The following is a 24,725-nucleotide window of genomic DNA, read 5'->3' on the forward strand; positions in this document are numbered from 1 at the left end:
CACTGACGGGAAGGGCATGCCAGCCAAGGTGGATGTTAGAAGTCGGCGTGGCTGTGAGGTAAGGAATGTGGAGGAGACAGGCGGGGCAGGAGGTGAAGAGGAAGGAAGGGCCAGATCCTGAAGGGCCCATAGAGCCTAGGGTGGCTCTTGGAATTCATTCTAAGGGTTACACGAAACCAACGAGGGTCTGAAACAAGGGAGCAAATCCCTTGGGTTGCTATGATTATCTTATAATTACATGTACTCGATTTTTTTTTTACCATAAGCATATTACTTTCTTAATTAGAGAACTGTTATTAAAATAAAATTGAGTGACGCCCTTAGACCTACAATAGGGCAGAACAATGGGTAAATTTATCAATTGTGAGGCTGGCATTGTTTACCCTGATATCCTCAATTACAGTGATTCGTTTGAGAGCTGCTTTCTTCCTTGATTACCACTTACTGAGCTTTCTTTGGCTGTGACATGTAAGAGGTAGGACATTTGCATGTGTTCACAGAAAAGCAAATTCTTTCATTAAACAGAACTTAAAAGCGGCAGCTGGTAAAACAAAAGCAGAATTGGTGAGGTGGCTGATTTGGTTCCTGAGGAGCCAATTTGTCCTCCTGTTGTGTGCATTTACATGTGGGAGGTTGGGAGTGTCTGCAGAGTGCAAGAAAGAGGGGAGCCTTGTAAGTGACAGGTGACCTACAGCGAGGGGTAAATGCATGTGCTCCAGAGAAAAGCAAGGGTTCCAGGACAGCATCAGGCAGAGCTGGCATTTGGTATTTCCTCATCTTCCTTTCTAGTCACTTGTCCTACTTCCCATGCCAGGTCATAGTAGATGTTCAATAAATACATGTGGGATTAAACCTGATGGCTTACACTTTCTATTTTTGTTAATTATTTTTTATTGCATCAAAAGAATGTTTATTGAGCATGATTAAGAAAATGGTTGTATTTAGTCCTGAGCCTCAGTGTTTGTTCCAAACACGTTCCATGGAGAGCGAAATTCACTCGGGTGTGAAGAGGAGTGTCATGGAAAGCAGACTGCCCCCACTGTCCCCCCAACACACACACCCTGGGCCACAAGGCGAACCACTCAGGCCATCATTCAAGGTGATGGGCAATCTTCTTATAGATTGTGAAACAAGCATATTTTAAAAATTCAGAACATTCAGAGTTTCTCCAGAGTTTAATTGTAAAATAATTGTGTAAACGCAGCCTGTCTAAATTCAAAACGTGTAAGTGACCTACATACGCTCCTACTTGGGGCTTTCGTATGGCCAGTGTGGCCTATTTTGACTTTGGCACCTAGGACTGGCTCTAATACCATGACAATCCCTTGCGTTTCTTTGAGCTTGCCGGACACTGGAGAACTTCCAAATCCTGACTATGGAAGCTTTACTCATTTCATCTAAAATGTTGACATTGTGCCCTCCCTCCCTCTTTCCTCTCTTCTTTATTTCTTTCAGGAAGTAAATTTCCTCTTTAAAATTTAACAGATCACAGAGCCATCATAAGTATAAAAACAATTCGTACGATCTCTGTTACAAATGGTCAAATCCTGTGACTGGTGCCAACTTCATCAATCTGAACTGTTGACTCTTGCTCTATAGTCTATTCCAGCACTTACCTTCAGCATCCCATAATCTCCACTCCCCAAGCCTCCCAGAGAAATCCATCTGGAGTAGCAAATATCTGAATAAATATTTGAACCTGCACACTCAGAAAGCATAAAGGACGTCAAACTGCTTTTGCCTCTGATAGCTTAAAGTTGATTCACCCAAATGCTACAGATTTATGTAGAAGGTCGTAAAACAGGTAGAAAGGATCGTAACAGAGAGAAATTTAACAGCTCCAATGTCTTAGAGTCAGCAAAGACAGTCTCCTAAATAAATAGCTATCTTATTCAGCAGAATTTTGCTTGGTTATGCATTTTTGCTAAAAGAACAGTTTCATTATGAAGTGAGGGAAGGCTGCCATGGGTGTTTTTCTTGGTTTCCTGGGTTTGTGAAGTTTTTGAGAGATGTCTATGAGTGGTTTCATAACAGTGCATTGGGACGGTGTCAGAGCTGTGCAGAACTTGGAATCAGAGCGACTTCTGATTGATGCTCTGGGCCTAACTTCTTCTTGGTCTCGCTTTCCTAGGCTAAATGCTCACCCGTCTAAACCCACCAGGCTTATGTACACGTCTGACACTAGGCTCTTGCTTCTCGCCAAAGTTCAGTAGCCAAGACAGTGGGTGCTGACCCATAAATTACTTTAGGCTTATAAATGCCTAATATTGACATATTCACGTCCAAATAGATAATCTTTTACATGAAATAACTATTGGCGTTATCAGGCTTTGAAATGCTAACTCTCTAGGACAAGCAGATTCTCATTACGGGAAGACCCTAGTAACCTCGTGTTTATTTTTATTTTTAAGAGAAATTACACTTTCAACTTTCAACTAAGAGAGAAAGAATAAAGCTGTTGCCCAAATGTACTGCACAGCATCAATACAGAAGATCATAAGTCTGTTTAAATGCTTCCGTTTCTTAAATAATCTTTTCATAACAGTGAAAAAAGTCTGGAGTTTAGGCTATCTTTGGAGGGAGATCGTAAAGCTATAAATAAAGCCATCATCACAGGCTTATCCTTCCAACTGTGGATTTCTCTTTCCCCACTTACTTGTAGTTTCTCTTACTCCAAACCTTTCCTTTCCTGTGTAGGGTATGTTTTTGAGGTACCTGGGTACTTCTTTGAGCTTTAAGTGAGATTTAGTATAGTAAATAATGGGTTGGCAGTCTTGCAAACGCCAGACTCAGAGCGCGTCCCTACATGTATAGAGGCACCACTTGCCAATGGTAGACATTAGAGAAACACACTCCCTACAGACCCCATGACTTCAACCATCACCTCTACACAGCTGATGCTCAAATCCATAGCTCAAATGCTCAGCTGGATTTCAGTGCCATACTTCCAACTGTTTGCTGTCAAGTTTCACCTGATTCTTCAGAACACCATCTTGACCTGAAAAATCCTCGCTGGATGGGTTATGCAGAGCCACTAAAGTGTGAAATCTACCACCTCTCCTCTTAAAGGGTCATACTTTCTGTTGTAGCCTTGGTCTTGCCCACACCTTTGCCTCCTCCCCGCACCCTCCACCTACTGGGCACCAGCGCGTCCCCTGACTCCTTCCGCGGCTTGTGGGAAGCCTTCCCTGATGGCCCCAGATGGGGCTACTCACGCTCTTCTCTGAATTTCCATAGCATCTCCCAGCTGCACCTCTCATTTTATTTTTCAAGTATGTTTCTGCCTCCCAACTAGACTGGAAGCTCACAGAAAGCAGGGCTGCGGGACTTGAGAATCCTAGTGCCCACGGCGTCTTATTTATTTGGGGCCTTATCACTGGCAGGCAGTAAATCAGAGGTTGACCCATGGGATAATCCAGCTGCTCAAGTGTTTGGTTTGGAATACAAGGCGTTCTAAAAATATATTAAGCAACCCAAAGTTAGAAGATGTCACATACAATCTAGATGGAGAGTTATTCTCAGTAAAAATGAAAACGAATGGGAGTTCTGGTAACACGGGGCCCTTATTCCCACGGCAAACATCCTGCACAGTGGGCCTGTGCTTTCCCATCTGCCACAGCTCCCTCTGCTCCCTGGGGCCTCCGGCCCAGCCGGCTGCCATCACTCACATTACCTCTCCAAGCTGTGCAAGCACTCATGGTCAGACCCCCCGCCTGAACGAATGCTACTCCATTAAAAAAGGGGGGACTTGTATAGCCAGCCACAAAAGATCAAGCTCATTTTCAACCCAATAAATTCTTTTTTACAAAATAAAATGAATTTTACATATAACACATGAGCAAATGATAAATAATACAGTATCTGTCAGCTCAAATGATAAATAATATGATATCTGTTGGCTCTATTTAGTATAACAAATAAGATATATGTAAACAGTTTGGGGGAAAAACTCTGGAAAGACTCTTCTGGCTCCTGCTCTTAGCCAGATGATTCCCATCTGTTTTAGGAGGACCCAGGAGTGTCCAACAAATGGAAAGTACTCCATCTCTTTCATTCTCTAAAAAACGTTTAGAGCGATATATTTTATAAAATACATATTTTTTTAACATCTTTATGTCATGTAAGATTTCAAATATATGCAAAAATAAAACAAATCTCCAGTTTGCAACATCCGGATAAAATTATCAACTCATGGTTTATTTTATTTCTTCTAAAACCAAAGATTATTTTGAAGCAAATTCTAGACATCATATATGTAACTCAAAATATTTTCAACACATACTCTAAACCTAAGGAATTTATATATATATATACACACACACACATCATCATGATCCCACTCAAAAAGTAATAACTCCAGGGGCCGACCCCGTGGCTGCATGGTTAAGTTCATGCGCTCCGCTTTGGTAGCCCAGGGTTTCACCAGTTTGGATCCTGGGTGTGGACCTAGCACCACTCATCAAGCCATGCTGAGGTGGTGTCCCACATAGCACAACCAGAAGGACCTATAACTAGAATATACAACTACGTACTGGGGGTCTTTGGGGAGAAGAAAAAAAATTAATAACTCTTTTACATGTTAAATATCTAGTCAGTGTTCAAATTTTCCTGATTGCCTTCAAATTTTTTTTTATAGGGTCTTTGAATCAGGACCTCAATCAGCTGCACACATTGCAACTGGTTGATATGTCTCTGGGCTTTTTTAAAATCTTCCCCTGGTTGCTTTATTTTTAACTTTTTCCTTGGAACTTTTTTGTTGAAGAAATCAGGTTATTTGTCCTGTGGAGTTTCCCACAGTCTAGAGTTTGCTAATTGCCTTCATGTGATGCTGTTTAACAAGTTCCTGTCTTCTGACTTCCTGTCGTCAGACCTAGCGCGGGGCTGTACAAACTCCTGGGCCGGATTGGGCCACATTCTGTTTTGTCTGTGGCTGCATTCGAGCTTCTAGAGTGAGCTGAGCAGAGCTGCCCAGTTGCAAGAGAGACCATATGGCCAGCAAAGCCAGAAACATTCACTATCTGGCCCTTTACAGGAAGTCTGTCACCTCTGCTCTAGAGGTGGATCAGATTCCAATTTCTTATTTTGCAAGAATATTTCATAGAGGTGTTGCACTGGGTGCTGGAAGCAGGAGACAGCGGCCATCTCTCTTTTTTGTGATGTTAGCAGCTACTCATGATCATTGCCCAAGTGCATTGTTTCATTAGGGGTTGCCAAATGGTGCTTTTGTAATTCTAACTTTCCTTCTTCATTTATTCGATGGAGTACCTCTGAAAAAGGATATTTCCACAACCAGCTGTTTGGTTATCTTGAGGTTCAGGTTGCACAGCAAACACAGGATAAATATGTCATTCCCTAGATCATTCTTAAAATAATGAGTGGGTGACCTCAAATTCTTAGAGTTGACCAGAGGGGATGTTTAGTTTGTTTGCTTAGTATAATTACGAACTCATGTTTTTCAACATATTTGAAGGGTCTGGGTCCATTGAAATTTCACCTTTTTTTTTTTCTGCTTTATTTCCCAAAAGTCCCCGGTACATTAGTTGTATATCTTAGTTGCAGGTCCTTCTAGTTGTTGGATGTGGGATTCCGCCTCAACGTGGCCTGACGAGCACTGCCATGTCCGCGCCCAGGATCTGAACCCTGGGCCACCGCAGCAGAGCACGCGAACTTAACCACTCGGCCACGGAGCCGGCCCCTAAATTTCATTATTTTGATTGACAATCAATATGAGCCTCTTCAGCCTGGCTCCTAAACCTTTCACATGACCCTGGGGACCCAAGAGCTTCCCTGTTTTCTGGTTTGACAAGATGTTCTGGCTCATTTTGCACACTTCCTGTCCCAGGTGGAACTGGCCGCTTCTCCAGGGACCTCTGGTTCCTTTTAGTGGGAGACAGTATGTAGAGATCGCAATCTGAGTATCCTCACCTAACAAACTCTAAATCCACCATGGGAATACTGGGCAACAGTGATGTGGAAAGTCCTAAATCCATTTACATCATTCTCTGGACTATACCCAAAGATTGAAACTGAAATTATGAAAGATTTAGACTGCTTACACATGAATTAGTTTGCCTCCTATAGCCATACAGTCCAGGGGAGGCACACTGGATGATGGAAAGATGGATAGTGAGCTGGGCATTAAAAGTTGGGCTAGGAAAATTAAAATGGATCATCCTCATGGGAAGGCAGTGAGTCTCCTGGATCAAGCCCACCCTGAGGGTGGGATTCTAACAATGCAGCACCTGGAACCAACAACTAGCACAGATCTTGTCAAGGAGAGTCCCCTAGTTTATCTCAAGGGGGAAGGTATGACAACCAGCCCCCTCCCCTCAATGACATTTTCTCAAGCACTGGGAAAGTGTTGATATCCTTCTGGTCTCTGTGTTTCTAGGATCCTGGTTCTTAGAACCTAAGGCCCCTTATTATGTATTCTGTCTTTGGACTAATCATTTCTTCAGAGGAGCTACAGCAGGTAGAGGAAAATAGCACATCAGATTATATTAACCTCATGACATCCCCCAACAGTCTTCTTGACATAGCTTTTCAAAGAAATAAATGTGAAGGAAAGGTCCCGAGCTGCCAAACTGAAACTTCTAAGTGGCCTTAAATAGGACTGTGCACCCTAGCACTCAGGCCAACTGTTTCTCACCAATACTTTGCCAACAGGCCAAGGTCTAGTGACAGTAGTTGTTCATGCACAAATAAATGACGTTAAGCCTCAAATATGGTCCTACAAGGGTGAGAGGAGGACTCTTGTCTCTCAAACCTCTACAAACATTACTGAAATATGTCCGCCCAAACCCATCTTTATTTTCCAAACATCTACCACATTCTCCTAAGATAGAAAATCAGATGAACAAGCAAAACTAGCTGCATCTTGATACCTTTCAGAAGTGTACAGAGTGTTACCAGAATGAGTCAGCATCTTTAAAACCGAAAGAAGAAACAGGAAATGCCACCTGATCAGAGTGACAGCAGCCTGGTGGTTTCAAAATGAGCCCTTTCCGGTTACTGAGGAGAAGCTTAGATATCTCTGCGAAGTCTTAAAAAATTTTTATCAAGCTTAGAGATCTCTCTGAAGTCTTAAAAAATTTTTATCAGACTTCAAAGTGTACGCTCAATCTATGGCACTAATTAATTTTGCCAAAAAGGAAGCTAAAAATACTTCAGAAAGAAATCTTCCACCACTGAAATGTATGGCAACCACATCCTACAGGTTCCTTCTATGAAGAGACACTTTTTTTTTTTTTTGAGGAAGATTAGCCCTGAGCTAACATCTGCTGCCAATCCTCCTCTTTTTGCTGAGGAAGACTGGCCCTGAGCTAACATCCGTGCCCACCTTCCTCTACTTTATATGTAGGACGCCTACCACAGCATGGCTTGCCAAGCAGTGCCATGTTCGCACCCGAGATCCAAACTGGTGGACCCCGGGCCACTGAAGTGGAACGTGCGCAGTTCACGGCTGCGCCACTGGGCTGGCCCCGTGAAGAGACACATATTTTGTTACATACACTCTAACAGACATCCAAGTGCCTTTCATCCACATATTGTTCATTCTGAAATCTCTTGTGGGAAGGGGGAAGGTTATGAGGAAGAAGGCGACTGGGGCTTTGTTAGTTGTCTATCTTTTAAAATACAAGATTATATAGGCCAGCCCGGTGGCGTAGTGGTTAAGTCTGTGCACTCTGCTTTGGAGGCCTGGGGTTCACCAGTTCAGATCCCGGGCATGGACCTACCCACTGCTTATCAAGCCATGCTGTGGTAGGCGTCCCACATATAAAATAGAGGAAGACAGGCACGGATATTAGCTCAGGGCTAACCTTCCTCAAAAAAAGAAACAAGATTATGGGACACGTATTGTATTCTCCTATAAGTGTCAGGGAAAATTAATCTATGGTTTAAATCCCAATTCTACCATCCACTTTCTAACAGATCCAAGGCAAGGCACAATCTTTATCAACCTCAGCTTTCTCCTCTACCTTCCTAGAAATCAAATTTCAAGGGTGGTCATGAGAATTCCATACGCACAAACAGAAAGACAGTAACCAGCACAGTACCTGACTCAGACTAGATGCTCAGTAAATGTTGGCTTCCTTCCCGTCTTCCTCAATGCTCAAGACCTGAAACGGTCCCTGATTTTCATTTCAACAGCTATTCAGAAAGTCTCAAGAGATAAGCTAAGAAAAGGGGTCAAACGCAACACTTCCACCTTGATAAAGCCCTCTCTCTATCTTTATAGCTTCCTTAGACTATTTAAGACATAGAACAAGACAATCCTGGTGTGTTTCGATGTCTCTGTAACAGAGTGGAGGAATGGATCATGGTAGAGGTGGGTGAATATGTTCCAAAAACTGTTAATGGCTCTGAGATATGTTTTTCAGTCTGTTGACTTAGGTCATTAAATCTGTTTTACTTATGGTATCAACTCTATAGATTTTCTTATTGACAATCTTTAAGATGCAACAGTTCAAAGGGGTGATTCCCTAATCAATAGCCAAGGGATGACCTAACACATTATAGTGATATTGACCACTGGTTCTCAATGTTTAAAACAAGGTAGCACCTTTGTAGACATGAAAAGTATTAGATACTTTATGGCTAATTATATTTTTAGTACCTGTGAAAATACAGGATAAAACTTCCATGAATTCATAAATACTTTAATAAAATGCAAATTCTTTTTATCTATAAGAGCATCTGGATACATTTCAAAAAAACCAGATTTTGAGATATTATTTATTCACTCAGTCTATACTCAAGCTGGACCATGAACATGACTCTTCTGACCCCTTGGAATAATTTTGATGTTGTCTATGGGTCCTCAACTCATAGGAGAGAAATCGATGCTCTCTAGATTGTTGCTAGTAAAAAATAAACAGTAAGTGTTGGAAGTGTAAATTGATAAACATCTTTCTGAAAGGCAATTTTTTGTTTGTACAATCTTGAAAATGTGCATACCTACTGGAACAATAATACTCCTATTAATCGATCCGATGATAATAAAAAGATCTGGGTCTAAAAATGTTCACTGTGGTATTATTTCTAGTAGCAAAACCATTGCAATATTCTTTGCAATAAATATTGCAATAGCAATGATCACTGAAACCTAAATTTCCAATGGAGGGAACACTGTGGATGCTGTTTTACCAGCTTTGTGAACTAATCCTCTAGCTTCTGTGTGTTCTGTTGCTAGCAGTTTGCACTTGTTATGGCCAAAGGATTGCTATTGGGAATTGGAGCCCGTTTTCTTAGTGGGCTCTCCGTGCCTGGGAGTTTACGTACATCATTCCTCCACCCCAGAGGCCCACAGCCGCTGACCACTGGTCTGGGAGTACAGAAGCCCAGCTCCTTTGCCTGGAGGTGGCACAGACCACCTGAAGGTGTAGCTGATGCTCCAGAGCTCCCCTTGGGATCAGGCTGAGGGAGGTACTTCACCTGACATCACCCCCTTGATTGGCCGCTTCTCTTTCTCATTCTCACTCCTCCCACTCCCTTACTGTTTGACCACTTCTTCAATGACTCATTTGCACTTTATCCTTGGCTCAGGGACCTTGTCTGGGAGAGCACGACCTACAAGATCCAACAACAAGGGTCAGTTCATGACTCCATCCAACACAGTATCATCCACGGCTAGGAAACTATCTTTGAAGAAAACTTAAAGATACGGGAATATATTTTGGATATATCTTAACTGAAAAAAAGAAAACTACGGTATGATTGACTGTGTAAAAATTATACACGGGCACAGAAGAAAGACCAGAAAGAGATATTAAGATATTATTTATATAATTATTTCTGATGACAGGAATATGAGTATACTTTATTATTCTTTATACTGTTCTGTATTTTTCAAAATTTCTGCAATGACCATATCACTTAAAACAAACATCCCTTTTCAATTTATAAAAACATAGCAGCAGGAATGTAGAGCAGATGAAAACGTGTAGTAAGAGGGAGAAGGGTACAAAGCACGAGAACAGTGGGTAAATCTCGGGATTATAAAAACTTGAATAAAAAATGGTAGTTATTAGGAAAGGAGAAAACTGAGAAATAATACAGTGGGATCCCTTTACATACACTAAAATGAATGTTACACCCCATTATAACCCATAGGCCGTTCACGTTAAGTTTTTTCCAGTAAGTGGTGGCTCTATTTTGGTGAACATTATTTGACCCATTTATGTGGCTAAATCTACATATTAGATATTTAATGGCACGGATTACAGTTTATTAGTTTTTTTAGTCTCTGCATTTAGCATACTATCTGGTATATGGTAAGAACTCAATAACGTTTATAAGATAAACTGTAGTTCAATGGAAATTGTTTCCATTACTATTCTGTGGAGTGGCAGCAACAGTTACTGCTAACTTTTAAAAAAATTCCAATTTGCTTAAAACTTGTGGAATTCATTCTTAAGTACTCAAGAATAAGAGCCACCATTTATTGAATGTCTACTATATGCCAGGCACTGTCCCTGGAGATTTATAATTTCAACATCTAGCTGAATCCTCAACTGGAGAAGAAGGCATTAGTATATACATTTTACAGATGATGAAAACTGAAGCTCTGAAAACGAAACAACTTTCTCAGATCATACAGACGGCACATGGTAAAGAGATGTCTGAAAAGTGACCCTCTGAGCCAGGATGTCACGCTGCCTCTTGCAACAGAGTTTAAAGGGTCAACTGAGGAAAGGTGAAGAAACACTGCCTTCTTTCTACTTCCACCTCTCTGTCCTGTGCTTAAATCATCAAATTCTCAGAGTAAACAAGTGACCGCAGCTTTGCAAGGCACAAGAATTGAATAGAATGCTTGTTACTCAAGTGCAGCTGGTTCTCGACTGGAAGGGAGGGGGGCGACATTGCCCCCCAGGGGACATTTGGCAATGTCTGGAGACATCTTTGATTCCCATACCTGGGACAGGGTGCTGCTGGCACCCAGTGTGTTGAGGTCAGGGATGCTGCTAAATGTCCTCTGGTGCACAAGACAGTTCCCCACCACAAGGAATTATCTGGCCCCAAACGTTCATGCCAAGCATGAGAAACTCTGCTGGAGCATAAGAAAGCACACATTCCTGCTCTCCCCCAAGGTGTCACACGATGATACCACCGACTTTCCTTAATTTAGAATCAAAGCTTCAGTCTGAGGTCAGACTGTTTCTTGTCAAAGCAACAATGGCACTGGCACCAATTGTCATCATGGTTCTCCCTGGAATTTTTGATGCAAGGCTTCTCTCTGTGGGAGACGAAGGAATCCAGCAGATTGACTTCTGTGAATCCCCGAGGGGAAGGATTGTGTGACAGGTAATGAAAGCGTTGGGCTGCCAGCCCACCTTAGCAAATCAGGCTCATCTACAGCCTGTTGAAAAGAAGTTGTGTGGCTGGAGGGGGGACGCCCCGTTCAGGGAAGTCACTCGCACCAGGCCTAGTCAATGCAGGAGGAAGATGGGCCCCAGCTTCCTAATGCCGGGGACCCTTTGTGCACCCCTGACATCCTTCCCATAAAGTAGCAGCAGGGAATCGGGCTGACACAACCAGTCATTGCCTCCCATCCCTCCCATCGGCCTGTCCTTCCCACCCCCAGCCTGGTCTCTCCCCACCCCCAATGGCAGTCTCGTCTTTTTTTTTTTTTCTTTTTCTTTTTTGCTGAACCAAAGTTAGCCCTATCATTCAGGTTCAGGGAACAGAACTACCAGGTACAGAGAGAAAAACCTAAAACGCTCACTCATACCCTAAATTATTCTTAAGACCACTGTACTTACTCCCTAGGAACTTTCTGAACTAATTATACGCAGTTGCGTGCTTAGCTATGCAAAACTGAGCCCAAACCCCTTCTCTCCTTGCTTTCCTCATGAAAAGGGAGCAGGGCCCAGCAGGAGAGGGAAGGCTACTCAGCAGGTGAATGCTGAATTGGGTCTCCAATATTACCCTGCACCAAATTACCCTAAAAATGCCACCTGCAGGAGGCCCCATTCTGCCTGCTGAGATGCCTTCTTTCCTCCGGAGCTTCAGAATTAGCGGGAGGCCTCCAGCCCCACCAATGATGGAGATGCTTTTCCAGGCCATGAGGGCCCCTGCTTTGGCCGTGTGAAGAGACGATGTGGCCTTTAATCGGGCAGGAGCTTGAGACTCTTGCATCCTTATATCAGTCAGCCACGGAGGAGGGCAAGGAGGCCCGTATTCAACTGTGTAGACAGGGACTATTGATTTCCAGGGCTCAAATTCACAACTAAACCCACATGGTTCTTTTCAAATCAGGGTGTATTCCCAAGGTCACCATGTAAAGAACTGTCTGATAGTAGGTACAGCTGTCCATTTACGTAATTCACAAACATTAATGGAGCACCATTCTGCCGAGCCTGGTGCTGAGGTGAGAATACGGACAGAAATGGACCTGGCACCCACTCCCCCGGAGCTGAGAGTCTAGAGCCGTGGTCCTCAACCTGGACAGTGTTGTCCCTCAGGAAACATCTGGCAACATCCACAGACATTTTTGGTTGTCACGACTGGGTATGGGGGGACGGTGCTACTGGCATCAGGTGGACAGAGGCCAGAGATGCTGCTCAGCATCCTACAGGGCTCAGGACAGCTCTGCACAACAAGGCACACTGTCCACTCCAAATGTCAACAGAGCTGGGGAGGCACTCCGAGGAAGGGCCGCAAAGGTGGACATCAGAGGGTGAGCTGGATATGACCAGACAAAGGGGGCAGGGAAGAGCCTTCCAGACAGAGGATCGCAAGTGCAAAAAGGCCTTGTGTTAGGAGGTACCATAGATGGTTCCAGAAACTGAGATTCTGGAAATATTTTTCTCTTCACACTGTCATCATCTTACGGTCTTCAGAAGACAAGGTCTATCCTGGGGCCATGATCTTGACGGATGGCTCACGATGACACACACCAGAGTCCAAACTAGACAGAATCTGGAAGGACCATTCACCCTCCAGTGTCTATCCTGTCGCACATCTTTCTTTCTCAACGACCAGACACAGCACATTAGAAGAGGCAGGAAGCGAAATGCCATTTTTTCTTAGACTTAATACTAAAAGCAAGACCCGAAAAAGAAAAACTGATAAACCAGACCTCATCAAAATTAAAAATAGTTGCTCTGCAAAAGACTCTGCAAAGATGATGAAAAGACAAGCTACAGACTAGGATAAAAATATTTGCAAATCACACATCTGACAAAGGACTAGTATCAAGAATATATAAAGAACTCTCATAATGCAACAGTGAAAAAAACCCCAAACAATCCAATCAAAAAATGGCCAAAAGACATGGTCTGACGTGTCACTGAAGAGCATACACAGATGGCAAATGAAAAGATGTTCAACATCTTCTGCCATTAGGGAAATGCAAATTAAAACCACAATGGGCTATCACTACACACCTATCAGAACGGCTAAAATAAAAACTAGTGATAATGCCAAATGCTGGAGAAGATGCAAAGAAACTGGGTAACTCATACATTGCTGGTGGGAACGTAAAATGTTATAGCCACTCTGGAAAACAGTTTGGCAGTTTCTTACAACACTAAGTATGCATTTAACCATATGATCCAGCAATCCTGGACATCTATTTCAGAGAAATGAAAACGCATGTTCACACAAAAACCTGTACACCAGTGTTCATAGCACCTTTATTTGTAACACCTCCAAACTGGAAACGACCCGGTGTCCTTCAATGAATGAATGGCTAAACTAACTGTGGCACAGCCACACCATAAAACACTATTCAGCAATAAAAAGAAATGAACTATTGACACACACAGCATCTTGAACGGATCTCAAGGGAATTATGCTGAGTGAAAAAAGGTCAATTCCAAAAGGTTACGTACCGTATGATTCCATTTATAAAATATTCTTAAAATGACACAAGTACAGAGTTAGAGAACACATTAGTGGTTACCAGGAGTTAGGGAGGATGGAAGGGAGATGGGTGGGAGTGACTGTAAAAGGGTGACACAGGGGTCCTTGGGATGGAACTGTGCTCTATCTTGATTGTGGGGTCACACAAATATACACGTGATAAAATTGCACAGAAGTGAGTACACACACACAAATGAGGACACGTAAAACTGCTGATACGTGAATAAGGTGGATGGAGTGTACCAATGTCACTTTCCTGGTTGTAGTATTTACCGTTGTGTACCACAGTTATGGAAGATGTTACCTTTGGGGGACCTAAGGGGGGGGTATATGGGATCACTCTGTATTATTTTTTATAACTGCATATGAATCTACAACTATCTCAAAATAAAGAAGTAAAAAAAAAACTTTATTTTAAAATTTTAGTCAACAGACAAATACACCTTAAGACAGATCTTTTTATGAGTCACTTTAATTCTTCTCCCAATACTGCAAGCACACTAAAAATGTCAATATTCTAAAAAAAAATTAAAAATATGCTTTTGCACAATTGTGCCTTTTCATAATTCTCTTATTTGTGACAGCATCAATTCTTAGACTTCTTGGCCTCTGCCGTCTCCTGAGACAAACCACCCAGGTTCAAATCCTGGCTCTACTACCAAGTGACTGTATGACATTTGACAAGTACTAAACTTCACTCTGCCTCAGTTTCCTCATCTGTAAAATGGGTATAATATTAGTCCCTACCCTACAGCCTGTTGTAAGGAATAAAAGAGGGTAATACAGGGGCCAGGCCAGTGACGTAGTGGTTAAGTTTGCACGCTCCACTTCAGCAGCCTGGTGGTGGCCCGGGGTTCACAAGTTTGGATCCTGGGTGTGGACAGATATACCGCTCATCAAGTTATGCTGTGGTGGCGACCCACATACAAAATGGAGGAAGATGGGCACAGTGTTAGCTCAGGGCCAAGCTTCCTCAGCCAAAAAAAAAAAAAAAAAGGGTAATACATCTCAGGTTCTTTGGACGGTTCTTGAACACACTGGGCTCAAACAAAGTTGGCTCCACCATTCTGCAGTTTATTACCATTATCATGAAGAGTCAAGAGTCCTCAGGTCCCTCTCCTCAGCCTCTCAAGGTCTACACACCAGCCCATCTTAACAGTTCCCACAGCTGCAAAATACCCCCCAATTCCAATTTCTAAAAATCAAAAGGAACTTTAACAGCTCTCTTTTTCTCTTCACTTGTGGTCTTTTTTCAATTGTGGCCCATTTCCTTCACTTCTCTGCTGTAGGAGGGATTCAACGGTCTAGTATGCGAGTTTAATCTGAGTTTCACCTCTGGTCACAAGCCCTCGGGGAAGGTGGCCTTGTGCTCCTAGGGGCAACAGCTGGTCCCCATGCAGCCTCCATGCACGGTCCTGGTGATGGGTCAGGAAACGACGGATGGTCACTGGGTGATTTAGGAAACGGGCATCAGCTCTAGTGACTTTCCTGTCTTCTTTCCAAGACTGCTAAGCTCATGAATAAAGAAAAGCGTTTTTCTACCAGCTGGAACTGAAATAGGGTGGAATTAGACTAAAACAATGGAAAAAAAAATGTTAGTGTGGCAAACCCAGACAAGACCTGTCTGAGTGGTCAGGAGACTCAAGGGTAGAAGGCTGCATCGTAAACCGACTCTCACCACTGTCCTCTATTCGCTCAGGTGGAGGAAACACCTAACACAGAAAATGCTTGATGATCGCTCAGAGAAGCCATTTAGAAATAATGCTGAGCCATACTGGAAAGCCTATTATGATGGTAACTGGAGAGAAGAGGTGATCTAGGAGAGATCTTAAATTTTAGCAAGGACTCTAAAACTGTTTCTTTTTTAAAAAAAAAAAATTGTGTAGAAAGTTCTATAGAAGTCTCTTTATCCATTTTCACAGAAATTCTAGGATTGGAGGAAAAAGTACTCCTCATCCCTAAACTAGCTGTTCCTACAGGTCCTATATCTCAATCAGCGTGGCACCCCATCCATCCAAGGGTCTAAGCTGAGAGTCTGGGAGTCATCCTTCATCGTTTCTCCCGCACAACTGGAACCATGGGCAAGCTCTCTCATTCTCTCTCTGAGGCTGTTTCTGCACGGTCTACTCTCTCCACCTCCTTTGCCCCTAGTCAAGCCACCAACATTCCTGAAAGAGGACATTAGTGTCCTATCCCCGACTCACTGCCTGCACTGCCCCAGTGACAGAGAAAGCTGACCACGACCCTTGGCCCTAAGACCTGAGTCAAAACCTCCAATGGCTTCCCTATGCTCTTACGATGAAAAGTCCACGAGTTGGCCTGCTGGGTCTGGATCTGGCTTCCTTCTTGAGATACACTCTCCACACAGCAGTTTGCAGAAGGTGCCAGGCTCTTTCCAGGCTTTAGTTGTCTCCCCTTCCCTTTGTGCCTTTGGGTAGGGAGGAGACCTTGTCTGTCCTATTTATCACTCTTCTCCAGCATCCAACACGGCACACGGGACACCAAGGTACCAAGGTGCTCTCTGCATCATCAAGGCATTGCAGAAGAAGCCAGATCTTCAGTGATCAACTTAATTCCCTTTGTGTACTAATGTCAATTACAGTAGCAACCATCTTACAAGCATGTTGTGAACTAAAGTATTTAACTGAGTCTTTTTTTTTTTTTTTAAAGAAATTCTAGAGCAAGGTTTCACAACGTTGGCACTATTGACATTTTGGGCTGGACAATTCTTTGCTGTAGGTTGTAGGATGTTTAACAGAATCCCTGGCCTCTACCCATTAGACGCTAGTAGCACCTGCCACCCAGTTGTGACAACCAAATGACCAGAGACACTGATAAATGTTTCTGGGAGAGAAGGAGGATCACCTTGGGTAGAGAACCATTGATCCAGAGAAAAATTAGAAATGGGTGGTTAGGATTTTAATTTTGCCCACAAAACGCCTAATTAACCCATACTTTGTCTGAATTACATGAGAAATAATGCATCTTAATATCATATTACCAACTACCATTTATATCATCATTTCAGTAGGAACATGCATCTAAATCTCTAGCAATGTTTATGAACCACCATAGGGGCTTGGTTGGTCCATCCCGAGAGAGTCTGCTTAGCTTTCTGCACCAGTCCTCTGGCTGATGTCTGACATAAAACAGGTAGCAGAGATGGTGGGGAAGCAAGAGGAGGTCAGAGAAGAGTTAGGGAAAGGATGGGGCTCCTCATATCTGAGCTGACCTTTCACCTGTGTCTGGTGCGTGAAAACAGGAGAAAGAAACAAGATATCAGGTTAGTGCTTCAGGTCCTTCCTGAGAGCACCATCCCACAGAATCCTCAGGCAGTGGAGTATCCTTTCTTTCTTTCCATGGTGTGGCACAACTCAGAAATGAAACGTGAAGGATGGCCTCTCAATACTGCTCTAACCCCCTGTCCATGGCCGGCCCCTTTGACTAATGTAACATTGTTATTGAGCTTGGAGCACCTCTTCAGGAATGCCAAATGACTTCCTACTTTTACCTGCCACATTGCAACGATATTTTCAATTATTGGTTAAACCACAAATGCCCCATGAGTCATTTAAATAAATCTCACATGTCTGAAACAGTCAACTGTGTTCTCAGAGCAATTCCCAGCTGTAAAAATAGAGCCACACGGAACGTATTTTTTTCTGCAGCTAATTGAAAATACTGCACATATAATGCATGATTTAAAGCACCCAGGAGGAATTTCCATTTGCATTCCCTATTTTAAAAAGTACAATCAAGTCCTGTCTTAAAGTGTTCTGCACATTTAAGTCAATATTGCTCGCCTGAAGCCCCAATCACTCCTAAATTTTCACACTACGAATTGATGACCTGAGGTTTTTAATGCTCCAAGTGACTTTTAAAACAATAGCTTTAATAGGGCTGTTTCCTGAGAAAAGAAACACTCCTAGACTTGACTGATGCAAACCTCTGTGGCCCAGAGGAAATCTCCAAAAGAGCAGCAAGATGCCTGCCAGGAGGAAGGGACCACGCATAACATCACTCACTCTGGAGTCTGAGCTGTGATCTCTTATGTGTCCACAGCGCTGCCCTGGAGGGAGAAAGGATGCCTCCATGTTCTTGATGGTTGAGCAAATGGTAGCTGGCAGAGTCTCTGGCGATGAACAAAGGGGTTGTGAAGGTGGCAAGTGCCAAAGAAGGAGTGCCCAGACTCTGGGGGTCCCCAAAAAGGAGAGTTACGAGATTCATCATCATCTTTCATTTCTAACAGAGCTTTACAGGCTGCACAAACACTCTTTGCTTTCCTAGTCCACAAGACAGTTCCTGGGGCCCTACGCCACAACTCAAGCACCACGGCAGAAGTTACAAAGATGAAGGGAAAGCACAGCCTGACCTTAAGAGCCACAGACTAACAGAAGACAGAAGCATTTAAAGGACCAAGAAACAAGCTAGGACGTGATAAGAGTCTTAAGATTTCCTGGCAAATGAGGAAGGTGTCCATCTGCCTTTACTTTACACGCAATAACGTTAAATTTGATCGTGAGTGTCCCTCCAGACAGCAAATTAATAAGAAGGGAAAATGAGAAGAGCACCCGTAACTTACCCTAAAAGCAAGACATGAGAGTGACCAGCAAGTGTGGCAAGCGACAAGTGAAAATCAAACTAGCAAAGAATCAAAAGCATAGGAATTTAAAGTCAAATAACACAGTGGACACTCAATGCATATTTTGAAGGAACGAGAGTGCTACTCACAACTTAGCGTTATTCCTTAGATATGCAAACTTTAACCCTTAGCCTTTGTTCCACAAATTAAGAAATAGAATTAGAAATAATGGAAGGACACAGAAATCATCTATATCAATAACCTGTCACCAAGGGCTAATGTCTTATACTATCTATAACTAAGAAATAGAGATCCCCCAATGTTTGGGGATGAAGACACCTGCTGTGTGGAACCCTGTTGATAGTACTGAGCCTCCTGTGCTCTAACTGACTAGAACTTCTCTACAGGCCATATGGGATTAACCCAGGTTGAGTTCTATGACTAGAGCCATCAACTATGTCACGTGCTTTCCTATCGTACCTATCAACTAACCTTCCCATAACAAGTGGGCTTCCCATGACAATTTTATCAATATGGGGCACATGCTAATTGGCCAGAGGACCATCTTTTCATGCTTCCATCTCTTATGAGTTTGGGAACTGTTAGTCTCTCTGACCTGCAACAGCCGTGGGGGTCTCGACAAAATCTAGTGTTTCTTCTGTGGTTCATGCTGTGGAGCCCCCACAGCGTTGCCATCGCAGGAGAGCCCACCTAAGCAGTCAGCTTCTCTGACATCATGTAAATAAAATGCATGATGACCCATCAAGTGTTTTTCTTCTCCTTTTGGCAACACTGAGTATTCACTAACAATCTTTCTTCCCCAAGGCAAACAGAGGGAAGATAGGAAAGTGCTGAGCTTGTGTTACAGAATCTGAGAAGGATGAAGGGAAAGGAAGAGTACAGTGTAATTCAATCAGCTTCCTCGCACACGCGCGTCTCCAAGTAGGTTCCTTCACGCAGTTCAGGAATGAATGGTTTGGGAAAACAGACAAGGAAGCAACATCTTTCCTACCCTCCCTCCAAATACATTAAAGACTGGTTTAAAAAATGGATTCTAGCGTGGACACACCCATTATATTCCATTTTTCCCTGGATGACCAGGGGATGCTTTGAACTAAGTTTTGCCATCCACAGAAGTGATCCCGTGATGCCTGGGCAAACTTTCATCTCTTCAATCTCAGTTTCTCATTCCAGTTCTCATCAGTAAGTCCCTCTCTACTCAGGCTTGGTGCAAGACACCCAAACAGGTCCAGTCCACCCACATCCTTCGGCGTAAGTTCTTGGCATGCATGACAACCAGTAAGACAGCTACGCAGAGGAAGCTGGGAGTGAGTATAGGAGGTCATGGGTCCCAGATTCCCTCATTTTAATTTCTGGGGGGAAATTATATGAGAGAGACATCTTCCAAAAGAAATTAAACAAGTAAATAAAAATATATGTATCTATAGGCACGGATTTGGAAATACTTCTAAAGTAGGAAGAGGGAAGGAGGGATGGGAAAGAGAAGACAGTTAAAAACTTCCACTTCAAGAAGGGCTCGTTGGCTTTTATCTCCAATCCTTTGCTCGCTTCTTTCAGTACAAAGAGTTTGTAAACAAATAAAACCCCAAAGGAACATTTTAAAAGCTGACCACTCTATATTTATATGTTTTTATTTCCCCAGCAAGCAACCATCTAACCAGCAAAGGTCTGCAAAGCTTAGAAACCATCTGAATTCACAGGAAGAGTGTTCCAAACTTAGCTTTAGTCACCTAAATATTGAGGTTCTTTCTTTAGCCTGACTTAACTTTTGCTGATGTCCCCGCTGGTGCCTTCTGAAGGGACCTGATGAGGGGAGGGGAGCTGTTCACTTTAACATAATTGTGGAATAGGCCTGTCGGCTGGTCCAGGCCTGCCTGCATCAGACAGATCACGCACTTGCTCTGTGACTCAGTTTCCTCATCTATAAAATCAATGAAAACCTCTCTCCCCCACCCTGACCTCAGAATGTTGCTATGAAGATTGCATGAGACACTGTCCTGGCAAAATGATGTGACAACTCAGGCACCACGGAACTTTTCCTCATAGGACCAGCCTTTATAGCTCCCCATATCCAGAGCTAAGGCAGAAGAACAAGGACTTCTGGAATCAATGGCTTAATGAAAGTTGACCTTTGTCTGACCTCTGCTACATGATACTGCACCGAGGGATCTTCAGAGATGGGGGACACCCAGCCTCTTTTTATCATGAAGTCACATTTCACAGGGGGAGGACATTTCCCCAGTCTCTCACGGCCAGTTACGGAGACAACGTTCACCAACAATGGAGCTGGTGAGTAGCTGCACAGGAGATGGGGGTGAGGGGGCATTTATAAAGCTCCTACTGTGTGCACAGCCCTGTGAACATGCCATCTCACTGAATCTCACATGAGCCCTTCAGGATACAGTTGAGTTAAAAGAGACGCAGAGAGGTTGATGTCATCTACCCATGTCACACAGCAAGAGGTGAGACCACGTGAATATGCCCACCGCCATGAGACGGACATTGCCAGAGGCTTCCCCAGAGAGAGGGCAGTGATGCTCCTGTCGCCCGCCTCTCCCTTGTCCACTCCCTGCAGGTCCCTTTTCATTCCCTCAGTCAGAGCTCAGGATTGACACTGGTCCCCTTCCCAAGCTTTCGCCTCTCCTTTTGCTCCCAGATGCACAATGATCTTTTCAGCATAACTGACGACCCTCTCCCACACTCTAAGAGGCATCCCTTGTCCGGGACAAAATCCTTTCTTTAAGTTCCAATGACCACATGTGCTCGGATATCTGGTATCTCTCAAATACAGCCCTCCTCTTTTCCCAACGAGAAGATCCCAATCTCTGCTCCCCTGCCACCCAAGTTTTGGTCAACCGGACTAAATAAACTTTACGACAAATATGTGAAATCACATATATTATGATTTAGAAATAGTACTTTGCTCTCCATTCCCACCTTCTAGGAAGCAATTGAATTCCAAGTTTTCCCAGACATCTTCTACATGCCTGTCATCACTTTCTGAGTTGTCTAACAATTTTCCCAAGCACATCATCTCCTTTTCTTCCACGATGCCTATGATACAGCACTTCTCAAATCTATGTGCAACGCTGTCACTGAAAAATCTATCCTAGGCCATAAGAAGCCTTTCAAAGAGCATCAGGACGTTGTCCTCATGGGTAAAAATATATTCACCATCCCCACAGCATATTGCTGACTGTGTTACTTTTTAAAGTGACCCTTAATAGACTTGATAAAATTTCATTTGACAGACAGTAGCCACCTCCTCACAAATCCATTTCCTCTTCTTCCCAAACACAGAGCTGGACTACATTTCCTAGCCTCTGCTGTAGGGCAGAGTGACCATAAGACTGACATGTAGTCAATGAAATAGGAATAGAAGTGATGGACACCACTCTCAGGCCTGGCCCATCAAAACCTGCCAAACGCAATCCTCCATGATCTTTCTGGTCCACCAGCTTGAGGCTGACAAGCACCATGCCCTTGGAAACCGCCTGTTAACTAAAGCGGAGCCATAAAATGGAAAGAGGGTGGGTCCCTGAATCTCCAGGTTTGAGACAGACACACCATTTTGGGCTTTATGCAAGTGGAAAATAACCTTCCATCATGTTGGAGCCATGGTACACATTTGGACTTACTCATTATAGCAACTAGCATCCCCTTAACTGATATGACATTTAACATTTGGCACTTGTGAAGTCATGACCTCAGGCATAATTACTAAATCTGTATTGAATTTCTATGCTTTTTTCTTTTTTAACTCTTTTTCATCATAAAACCTCTATAAACATTCATAATAAGTATTGATACAGAGGATTTCAGGCTAATGTGCCTTCCCCATCTGTTCTCAACCAGTCACTCGAGAGTCTCATTCATCCACTGCTTTTGGTCCTGATAAACTTATCAGGACCTTTGTAAAGTGGAAGATTCTGTAAGGACCCTGGTATACAGCAACTCCCTCTTTCTCTGAGTGACAATTTTGGGGAAATTCTTCACTTCATATTCATGAAATTCAACAGTTTTTAAAGTAGGACACTCTCTTTTTCACAGAGAAAATTCTACATTTTAGTGCCTTTTAATGACTTATTGGGGCATCGCTCAGGCACCATTTTGGTCTTCGTGCCCAACCCAGACCCAGAGAGAGCAGGCCTCGATGCAGTTTTGTACGCTCCAGTGTCTTGTAGTCATGAATGTTTAATGAAAGTAAAAGTTACATGTGAGTAATGTTTCACACCCTCTCAAAGTCGTCCACTAAACCCTTCATCTTCTTTTTTAAGAGATCTGACCTCTCTCCCGTAAAGGAGTTATCTCCTTGTATTTAGCCAAAGGCCAATTCTTATTATTATCGGTACAAATCAATAAATAGTGATTCAACAAAATGTAGGGTAAGAAGGGTTTTGTGGAGAGTAACATGAAAGAAAACAAAAAAAAGGACTGCATGACCCACGAGGGCTATCTGGACATTCGTGTTTATCAGCCACGAGCCAACACCTCACATTGTGCAGACTCCCCTGTCGCACACGCTACCATTGGGAGAGACTGTCATTTGAGAAAATTCCATGTGTCAAGGGCTTTAGCATTAGCTCTGCTGAGCCAACTGGACTCCTGGAAAGCTGGGCATGGAAGCCCATGGGAGGAAACTGAGTCCTGGAGATGGTCCATCACTTACCCACATCCCTGCACCTTGTGAAGACTCTGGGTTCCTCATCTACGGAACAATCTTGGGCTCCCAGCCTTTCAAGGCTGCCAAGAGGATGGAGGGGAGCAATGTACGCAAACGGTTCATGGCCCATGAACCCATTACAGCTTGTGCTGGCGCCAGTGACTGCTCCCGTCATTAGGGTCACACACTGTTCTCCTGGAGCCCTTTCAAACCAAAAGGGAGGGGAAAGGACTTTTATGCATTCTTCCCAATGATTCAGTCCACACCAACCACTCCAGCATGACCTCCTGAATACCTCATCCACAGACTACTGACCCAGGGCAGTACTGAGGGTCAGCACGATGGATCCACTCTGACGGAAGAAGTTTATCACCATGGTGCACGATGATGATAAAAAGCAAACCAATTCTGAGGCAATTTCACGGCTGTGTTTAAATCCTCTGTAGACTATACACCTCCTTGGTGCCTCCCCCAGTACGATATGCCACCATTCTAGACTACTCCGAATTGTTAAAATATCATGGATGTCCCTTTTCTACCTAAATATAGAAGATCCTCAAAGGTCAACCTGTTTTGTGGATACTTCTGTGTCATTCAAAGCACTTATTACAGAGTAAGTGCTCAAATACTAGCTCTTAAACTGAATGCCACCCAAATACAATAGGGCTGCCACTTTCTTTTGAAGTCCTGTGTGGGGCAGATTCCTCAAGAGTGAGACTTGGGGAATCTCTACCCTCTGGGAATAATCTTCTTTGAGAACATGGGAATAAACAACATAGAGAAAAGGAGACATGAATGAGCCAAGGGGCTCTAAGGAATGGCTGGTAATAGCCCCCAAGTCAGTGGGGTACTCATGTGGGGGCCAATCAAGGGTGGGTGACAGGTGATGGCAGTTCTGTCACCAAAATGTACCCAGACTTGGCATCTGGAGAGGTGATAAGTGACAGGAGCAGAGAGGTGAGTTCTCAACCCGCCACAGCCCTGACCTTGCCAAGGGACTTAAGTCACTGTACTTCCTATTTCCCTGTCTATAAAACGGGAACAACACTATCGTTCTCTGCAAGAAAGAGAACATCCTCACCATCTCCATTCTAGCTTTGGAAATGGAGCAGAGAGGGAAGGATTTTGTGCCCATAAAAAAACTAAGTGTAGAGCTGGGGTTTAAACCTAGGTTCACTTGACTCCCAAATTCATCCTCTGTGCAGCAATGTTCCAACCTTTCGTCTGTGGGTGCCCTCACTCTTGCTCAGCCACCACTGTCTAGCCTCAGTCATTCACTGAAAACATGTTTCAGAATCAAAAATTTCTACCGTTGACACGCAGATCTGGAGAGAACATTCCTGATGGGAATCTCAGAAGGGTGCTCTGCACACCTGAACCTCAGTTTTCTTCCCTGTAAAGTAGGACTAAGCTCTGCCTTACAAGGGCTCTTAAGATTCAACAAGAGCATATATAAAATGTGCCTAACCGTACCTGACACACTGATGATCCATGATCTCTCATTTCTTTCTCCCCTTTCAAGCATTTTTTGGGCAGGTGCTATGGAAGGAGCCCAGAGGGATAAAAGAGACCACAAAATCCCTGAACCTTCCT

At 43.5% G+C, this 24,725-nt stretch overlaps 1 protein-coding gene across 2 annotated transcripts in view; it reads right to left on the bottom strand.

Annotated features, from left to right (window-relative positions):
• Positions 1-24,725, bottom strand: part of SERPINE2 (serpin family E member 2) — a 58,405-nt gene that overhangs the window by 24,485 nt on the left and 9,195 nt on the right.

The sequence above is a fragment of the Equus caballus genome, chromosome 6 (assembly GCF_041296265.1).
Source record: "Equus caballus isolate H_3958 breed thoroughbred chromosome 6, TB-T2T, whole genome shotgun sequence".
NCBI lineage: Eukaryota > Metazoa > Chordata > Mammalia > Perissodactyla > Equidae > Equus > Equus caballus.